Raw genomic sequence first — 9,026 nt, forward strand, 5'->3', positions numbered from 1 at the left:
ACCTGCGTGTGCGTGTGGTTCACCCTCTTTCCAAAGTATTAAATAAAATTACTATTGTTTTCTCTTGGGAGTTTTGACTGGTTTTTTTTATTTCACACTTTCTTAACTGGTTGCTGCATTCCTGTGTTCTCCTGGGACTATTGAAGCAAGTCAGAAAGAGGAATTATGATCCTCCTGTGGGATCAGCAGTGAGCATGTGCTTGTGGAAGTTGATTTCTTCATTTTAAAAAAAACGCAGCCTGCAGTAGATCAACCAGGTTGCTATAGTAACAACAATCTTATTGCAAATTAGACCAGAAAGGGAAGGGGACAGGTTCCTTCTTTCCTGACAATCATACACAAAAATACAAAATGACCAGGAGTGGCATTCACTTATTTTTCCCTACCAGTTTGCAAATGTGAGTGTGTGCATGCCCATGCATGCGCTTGGCCTTCCGCACATGCACTTTGGCTTGAAAATGTGTCGCAATAGGATGGCATAGAACCGGGGAGGGTGGGCGATTTGCATTACTGGTTTGGGTGAACCGGTCTGAAGCAGCTGAATACCAACTCTGAAAATGACATTCGGACAACATACCAATTTCTTGCCTGCTGCTTTTGGAAATAAAACAAATCTTTGTCCTTGTAGGAACTCTTTGACCAAACTCCCTATTCCAAAATGAAGTCCTAGTGATTGCAAAGTTGTTAGGGGGTGGCAAGGGAGGAAGAAGAGACAGAATTATGTCAGAAACTGTTCAAAAACTCCAAGCAACCAGTTTAACTCTCCGTTGCCAAGTGGGAAAACTGCTTTGATGGGCAGATGATTGGACTTGAAAGAGTGCAGATGGAAAACTCAGAGAAGATGGGAAAGAGAGAAAAGGGAATGTTGTGAGACAAGATAACTGAACAGCAGATGAACTTTGGCCTTATGTGTGAAATGAGCCACCGGCCCTTCAGTTAAACCATTGGTGTCTGCAGGGGATGGTCTAAAAAGTCAGGGTAGCAGTTTTAATTGAATGTTATAGTCACCATCTTGACTTTTTTTCATCTGCAGACACCCTTGAGTTCATTTATGATAAAGACATGCAAGTGTCAAGCGCTAGGGAAATGTCCAGGCAGTTCATGCGCATGGGCGAGAAAGATGGCTGCCGGGTTTGCCGCTCGGCTTCTGTACTGAAACAAAATCTTGTAGTGAGGAGGAATTTGGCGTTTTGGAGCTGGCCCAAGGGAGGTGAGGCTGTCTGAACACCTAGCGGTCCTGGAGCTGGCAGCGGATCGGAAAATTCGACCTCTCCGAGCTGCCAGCTCGGAAAGACGCCGAGCCCCGAAAAAACGCCGAGAGACGTCGTTATTGCTGGCCGCCGACATTGCTGGCTGCGGACGCCGCCTAACGCCACCTAACATTGCGGCTTGAACGGAAAAAACCTGCGGAGACGGCGGAGACTGAACAACTAAAAGAAAAGTTGGTGAGAGGGGAAATTGGCCCCTAGGACCGAGAGAGTTGGGAAGCGACGCGGACGCCGAGAGACGTTGTTTATTGCTGGCCGCCGACATTGCTGGCCGCGGATGCCGCCTAACGCCGCCTAACATCGCGGCTTGAACAGAAAAAAAAAACCTGCGGAGACTGCGGAGACTGAAAAAACAAAAGGAGAGCTGGTGAGAGGGGAAATTGGCCCCTGGGACCGAGTCGAGGGAGTGGGGAAGCGATACGGACGTCCTGTGACTTAGAGCTGGCAGCGGATCGGTAAAACTTCAATTCTCCGAGCTGCCAGCCCCGAAGGACACCGACATTGCTGGCTATTAACATCACTAATATTATTGGTTATAGACATCGCCCACCTCTGGATTTGACTTTCTGACGCGTTGGGGCCCTTAAGAACGCTGGGCTCGACCGTTGAATGGAACGCCCCCCCCCTCCTCTTCCATCGGAGACAAGTTTTCTTTCCTCCCTCTTTCGATTCTTGGAAATGACACTAAGAGAGGTTATTGGAATGAACCCACCCATCAGGCTTTTTCCATCATGGTTAACTTCCCGGCTCTCACTGCTGCAGTTGACATTCGAACTCACTCTATCTCCCAGCCCCTCCCCTCCTTGGACTATATTGAACTCTTCAGAAGAGCCCCCCTCAAGGTGTGGCCCTCCCCTAGGAGAGGGCGGAAGACACCTTTGGACTTATATAAGCCTAGTACGGACTTTGTGAGCCTGCGCAATTTTTAATTTGGTATGTTGAGTGTATGGGATTGTCTGTGATAGTGTGAATGACCTCACTTTTACTATTATTATTGCTGTAATTTGTGTTTTTAATTACTGCGTGCGGACTGTTTGAGTGAGTGCCTGGGTATGACTGATTCGGAGGACCTGCCGGGGTATGCGGGGGTCACCGGGGTGGTTGGGGGGACTACGGCCACGGGAGAGGGTCGGAGCATTGCGGTCATAACAGGGAGAGGCAGATATGGCGGGGACTTTAGGGCTGGCCATTACCAGGGAAGGAGGGCTCGCTACATCACAGAGATCCCTCCTTCCGGCCCTATGAGTCCCACTCCAAGGTCAGATGGTGCGAGTAATCGGGACCCTGGTCTCAGGCTGCTGTCGCTAAATGCCAGGTCTGTTGTTCACAAGGCTCCCCTCGTCCGGGACTTAATTTTAGACGAGAGGGCAGACCTGGCATGTATTACTGAGACATGGCTGGGCACGGAGGGAGGAGTCCCCCTCGTAGAGATGTGCCCAGACGGATTTCAGGTGCTTCATCAGCCGAGAGCCCAGGGAAGGGGTGGCGGTGTGGCTATTGTTGTCCGGGAGTCTTTAGCACCTCGTAGGATCCCTGCTCCGGAGCTTGTCGGGTGTGAGTCCCTACTGGTGAAGTTGGACCTCAAGTGTCAAGTGGGTCTGCTGCTAACGTACCTGCCTCCCAACTGCATTGCAGCAGCCCTCCCCTCGCTCCTCGAGTCGGTAGCCGAGCTAGCAATTGAGTTCCCTAGGCTCATGGTTCTGGGGGACTTCAATTTGCCTTCGCTCGGTGAACACTCTGATGGAGCGCAGGAGTTCATGGCCTCCATGACAGCCATGGGCTTGACCCAGGTAATTCGAGGCCCAACCCACTCAGCGGGTCACACACTCGACCTCGTATTCCTCTCGGAGCAGTGGACTTGTGATCTTGGTCTGAGGGGTAATGAGATCATACCCCTGTCGTGGTCAGACCACTGCCTACTGAGGCTAGACTTCCGGAGGCCAAACCCCCACCGTAGGGAGGAGGAACCGACCAGGTGGTTCCGCCCCAAGCGACTTATGGACCCCTTGAGGTTCCAGACGGAGCTTGGGGTTATTCCTGATACTCTCGCCCACAGTTCGGCGGAGACTCTGGTTGCTGCCTGGCACTCGGCAGCATCAGAGTCTCTTGACCGGATTGCGCCACTACGGCCCCTCCGGGTCGGCGGATCCCGGAGGCCTCCTTGGTTCACCGAGGAGCTCCGGGAGATGAAGCGCCGGAGGAGACGCCTAGAGCACTTGTGGAGGTCCGATAGGTCCGAATCGAACCAAGCACTTTTGACAGCATGCACCAAGGAATATATCAGGGCATTAAGGACAACTAAAAGAACACATATTGCCACCTTGGTTGCGTCCGCCGAGTCCCGCCCAGCCGCCCTGTTTAAGATAACCCGCTCCCTCCTAAATAGGAGGGAGGTAGGGGACCCCTTACAGGGTAAGGCTGAGGAGTATGTCCAGTTCTTGGCGGACAAAGTTGCTCGGTTTCGGTCGGACTTGGACTCCACCCCTGCAGATCCAGCCGAGACACAGGGGGATAACTTGGCAGACCATCTCTGGGTTGAGTTTCAGGATGTTGCCTCTTGGGATGTGGACAAGGCTATGCGAGCTGCGAGTGCCTCCACCTGTATACTGGACCCGTGTCCCTCCTGGCTGGTTGCCAACAGCAGTGAGGTGACACGAGGCTGGATCCATGCGGTCGTTACCACCTCCCTTCGGGAGGGGCACTTCCCCGCTGCACTTAAAGCGGCGGTGGTGAGACCCCTCCTGAAGAAACCATCCTTGGATCCAGCCGTTCTTAATAACTACCGTCCAGTCTCCAACCTTCCCTTCGTTGGGAAGGTTGTTGAGAAGGTGGTGGCCTTCCAGCTTCAGCATACCTTGGAGGAAGCTAGTTACCTTGACCCCTTCCAGTCCGGCTTCAGGCCCGGTTACAGCACAGAAACCGCTTTGGTCGCATTGACCGATGATCTCTGGAGAGCCAGAGATGGAGGCCATGCGTCCATCCTGGTTCTCCTTGACCTCTCAGCGGCTTTCGATACCATCGACCATGGTATCCTTCTGCGACGACTGCGGGAGGTGGGAGTGGGAGGCACTGTTTTGCAGTGGTTCTCCTCCTACCTCTCGGACAGGTCGCAGTCGGTGTTGGTGGGGGGGCAGAGATCGTCCCCGAGGCCCCTTACTTATGGGGTGCCGCAGGGCTCGGTCTTATCCCCCTACTATTTAACATATACATGAAACTGCTGGGCGAGATCATTCAGAGGCACGGGATAAAATACCACCAATACGCAGACGACACACAGTTGTATCTGTCCGCCCCGTGCCAACTCAATGAAGCGGTGGACGTGATGAACCGGGGTCTTGAGGCCGTTAAGAACTGGATGAGAGCTAACAAACTGGTACTCAACCCAGACAAGACCAAGTGGCTGTTGTGTTTCCCTCCCAACAATTTGGCCAGCGTTCCATCACTCAGGCTGGGGGGTCAAAATTTACACCCCTCAGATAGGGTCCGCAACTTGGGAGTCCTCCTGGACCCACAGCTGACTTTTGACCATCATTTGTCAGCTGTGACCAGGGGGGCATTTGCCCAGGTTTGCCTGGTGCGCCAGTTGCGGCCCTACCTGAATCGGGAGGCCCTCACAACAGTCACTCGAGCCCTTGTGATCTCTAGGCTGGAATACTGCAATGTGCTCTACATGGGGCTGCCCTTGAAGAGCATCTGGCGACTTCAGCTAGTCCAGAATGGGGCCGCGCGAGTGATCGTGGGCGCACCTCAGTTCGCCCACATAATACCGATCCTCCGTGAGCTGCGCTGGCTACCTGTTGATCTCCGGGTGCGCTTCAAGGTGCTACTTACCATTCATAAAGCCCTCCATGGTAGTGGATCTGACTATTTGAGAGACCGCCTTCTGCCGATTACCTCCCTTCGTCCCATCAGATCGCATAGAGTAGGCCTCCTCCGAATTCCATCCGCCAGTCAGTGCCGACTGGTGACTACGCGGAGGAGAGCCTTCTCAGTAGCAGCTCCGACGCTTTGGAATGATCTCCCCGTGGAGATTCGTACCCTCACCACCGTCCAGACCTTCCGCACAGCCCTCAAGATCTGGCTATCCCGTCAGGCCTGGGGATAAGACCCTAATCTCGCCCCACCCGAATGCTGAATGAATGTTGTGTTTTATTGTTTTATTTTATTATATTCCACATTTTCTTTTTGTGTTTTGTCTTGCACTCCCTTCCTACAAATTGTAAGCCGCCCTGAGTCCCCTCAGGGAAAAGGGCGGCCTATAAATGTCAAATAAATGAAATAAATGAAAATGAAAAGTTCAAATGGGTATAAAGATGTATTGCAAGCTTAAGCTCTCTACAAGAATCTGAACTACTGAAGGTCAAAGCAAATTGGCGGCAGATAAGAGTCATGGGAATTCAAGGTGGAATGGAATTCCTTTTATATCTGATAATTTCCACATCCATCCTTTGCTTTTCCCTTCTAAACCACTGCTGTGGATTACATGTTAGGAAATGTTGGCAGAGTCCTTTAAGAACCACCACCCCTTTCTTTTTCTTGAGGCAGCATCTAATAAAGTCTGACAAGTGCAAATACTTTATCCATAGAGTGTGCGATCAACGCCTCAATCTTGTCGTGGGTGCCTCCCCTGAAAATGTCCGTCCATGAGAGGTTTTTCTCTGTTAGTCTAATAAACCAGGATTTGTGCATCGTATGCTGCAGCCTAATAAACCAGGGTTTGTGCATCTTATATTGCAGCCTAATAAACCAGGGCTTGTGCATCATATACTTTAGATTGGAATTCATCTAAAGTGGCTGCATTTAATATTCTTGCAAGTATGTTTTGCATGAATGTGGCCAACCAAAATCATGTTTGAAAACTGTCGCTAAACTCCATCCCACACATGGGAGGGGGATGGACGTGAACACCCAAGTTATTACTGCAAATTATACTTTGTCTCTCCCAGATAGACAATGGCCAAACTGCCCCTTCTGACGGAAAAAGGAACATTGCCATAAAATGATTTATTTCAGTTATTCTGCAAGAATAAACGTTGTTTGCCATTTCTCTTTCTGGCCCTTCTTCCTGCTATCAGAGACCATAGCTAAGAAATGCTTTCTGACTTCTTGGCTGTCTGAACAACAATCCTGGTTAGCACAGCCAGTAATCCAAGTTAGCATAATAACAGTCCTAGCTACACAGTTGAATGTCTGCAATGATAGTCTAATTGAATCAGCATGGATTACAAATATAAGTGTAGGAGAAGGAGTAGCAGAACCTGGGGACAGAGTTAAAAGAAGGACCAGCGTAGAATCCCTACATAGCCATAAATCAGCTAAGTTAAACCCTAATTCCATGGACCCTTATCTAACTCCAAGCAAGTCCCAACCATTAGTTGAGAAGATCCCCGTGCATAGGCTTTTCAGTGATAAGTCATTGAATCTACACGTAGTCTTTGTGCTTGACAATAAAGTGGGAGCATTCATCAATCCAAAAGGGAACTGAATTGAACTGTGCTATACAGAGAATATTAGGCTGTTTTGATTAGATCCTAAATAATTCCAAATGTAGAGAATAGAATAGAATTCAGTTCAATTCTTTATTGGCCAAGTGTGATTGGACACACAAGGAATTTGTCTTTGGTACAGATGCTCTCAGTCAGAGGCAGGTTCCTACCAGTTAGGATTGGTTTAGCCAAATTGGTAGTGGTTTTCCGGCCTGGGCGGCTGGAACCAGCAGTGACCCAGGCCTCTCATGCCGCTGAACTGGTTCCCCGGTCTCTTCTCCTGTTGCTGGCATGTTTCTGCGCATGCACAGAATAGTTTTCAGTAAACTGTGCATGTGCAGCAACACATGCACAAAATACCCTCTCTCAGAGAACTGGTAGTAAAGCAGCTAGGAACCAGTGATGGATTTCAAAAATTTTTAGGACCTCTTCTGTAGGTGTGGCCTGCTTTGTGGGAGTGACTTGCCAGGCATGTGACTGGGTGGGAGTGGCCAACTTGTAAAATGTGGTGAAACTCACTTAACAATGCTCTTGCTTAGCAACCAAAATGTTGGCTCAGAAACTCTGGCATTTGAAGCACACAAGTCTTAAAGCTGTCAAGTTACAAGACCCTTGCACCCCTAACCCTTTAGGAAAAAAACCCCAGGGGTGTTCAAACTTGACAGCTTTAAGACTTTAAGGTTTAGATAGGACTCTTAGAGGCGGGTGGGGCAATTGGTGAACCAGCCAATCAGTGAGCGGCAGGCGGGGCAAGCGTGATGCGGACAGGCGGGGGGACGGAGCTAGAACCGGTTCTAAACGGCACGGTAGATTTGTGGAACCTCTTCTATAGAAGAGGTTAGAACTGGCAGGAACCCACCCCTGTTGGGAACCCACCACTGCTCTCAGTGTACATAAAGAAAAATAAAATACATTTATCAAGTATCATAAGATACAAAAATTAGTGATAGTCATAGCTTACTAATAAGCAATCAAATCGTACTAGGAAACAAATAAAAAATATAAATTGTAAAGATAAAGCAGCATGGTTATAGTCATAAGTGGGAAGAAATGGGTACTAGGAAGGATGAGAATAGTAGTAATACAGTTTTAGTAAATAATTTGAGTGTGTTGTGGGAGTTAGTTGTTTAGCAGAGTGATGGCATTCGGGAAAAAGTTGTCCTTGTGTCTAGTTGTTCTGGTGTGCAGTGCCCTATAGCGTTGTTTTGAGGGTAGAAGTTGAAACAATTTATGTCCAGGATGTGAGGGGTCTGTAGATATTTTCACAGCCCTCTTTTTGACTCGTGCAATGTACAGGTTCTCAATGGAAGGCAATTGTTTTTTCTGCAGTTCTAATTATCCACTGAAGTCTGTATCTGTCTTGTTTGGATAGCAGATGGTATTATAATGGAGTGCATGGGAATTGCTTTGTAGCACAGGGATCCCCAATCCCCAGTTTGTGGAGCAGCACTGATCCGTGACATGCCAGAAACTGGGCCGCTCAAACAAGCGGAGCCCCCGCCACAGGATTCAGGCAGCATGCATAACCACGCCTCCTCTGATCCATGGAAAACCCTCACTCCATTGAACTGTTCCCTGGTCCGCAAAAGGTTGGTGGCCACTTTTCTAGCACAATGAACATGGAGATGATTGCCTGAGACGGAGAAATTGTATAACCACCCCACCCTTTCATTGATCTCTGGGGGGGGGGGGGAATAGCTTGATCTTACCAGAAAGACACCTCAAAGAAGACACAAACATCTGTCTCATTAACAGGGAATTTTATTTGTTGTTCAAACCCGTAATATATATATAAACAATAAGTTAAATAAAGTAAAAATATTAAATAACAAGAGAGGGTGCCAGCCCCCATACAAATTATTTGAATAAAAGAATAATATAAAAAGCTAATACTATTTATGAATCACAGAAAACAAGCAAATCGGCAAACTATACATTAAACCAGGAGTCTCCAACCTTGGCAATTTTAAGACTGGTGGACTTCAACTTCTTGAATTCCTCAGCCAGCAAAGCTGGCTGAGGAATTCTGGCAGTTACAGTTGAAACATTATATGGGACTACTCATGTTGATCAAATTCCAGCCTTGTTCAGGTTGTATTCAGACTCAGAAGAGATGGTAGATGCATCTGGAAATTGGGACATTTATGGGATTATCCCTGAGAATGCATTTCACCTTAAAATCTGTAGACATATCTGCATTACCCACTTAGATCATTTTGCTGTTGCTCATAATTTTATCAAAGACTTCTGAGCATCCCATTAACTTTCCAAC

The sequence above is a fragment of the Thamnophis elegans genome, chromosome 15, assembly GCF_009769535.1.
Source record: "Thamnophis elegans isolate rThaEle1 chromosome 15, rThaEle1.pri, whole genome shotgun sequence".
Lineage (NCBI taxonomy): Eukaryota > Metazoa > Chordata > Lepidosauria > Squamata > Colubridae > Thamnophis > Thamnophis elegans.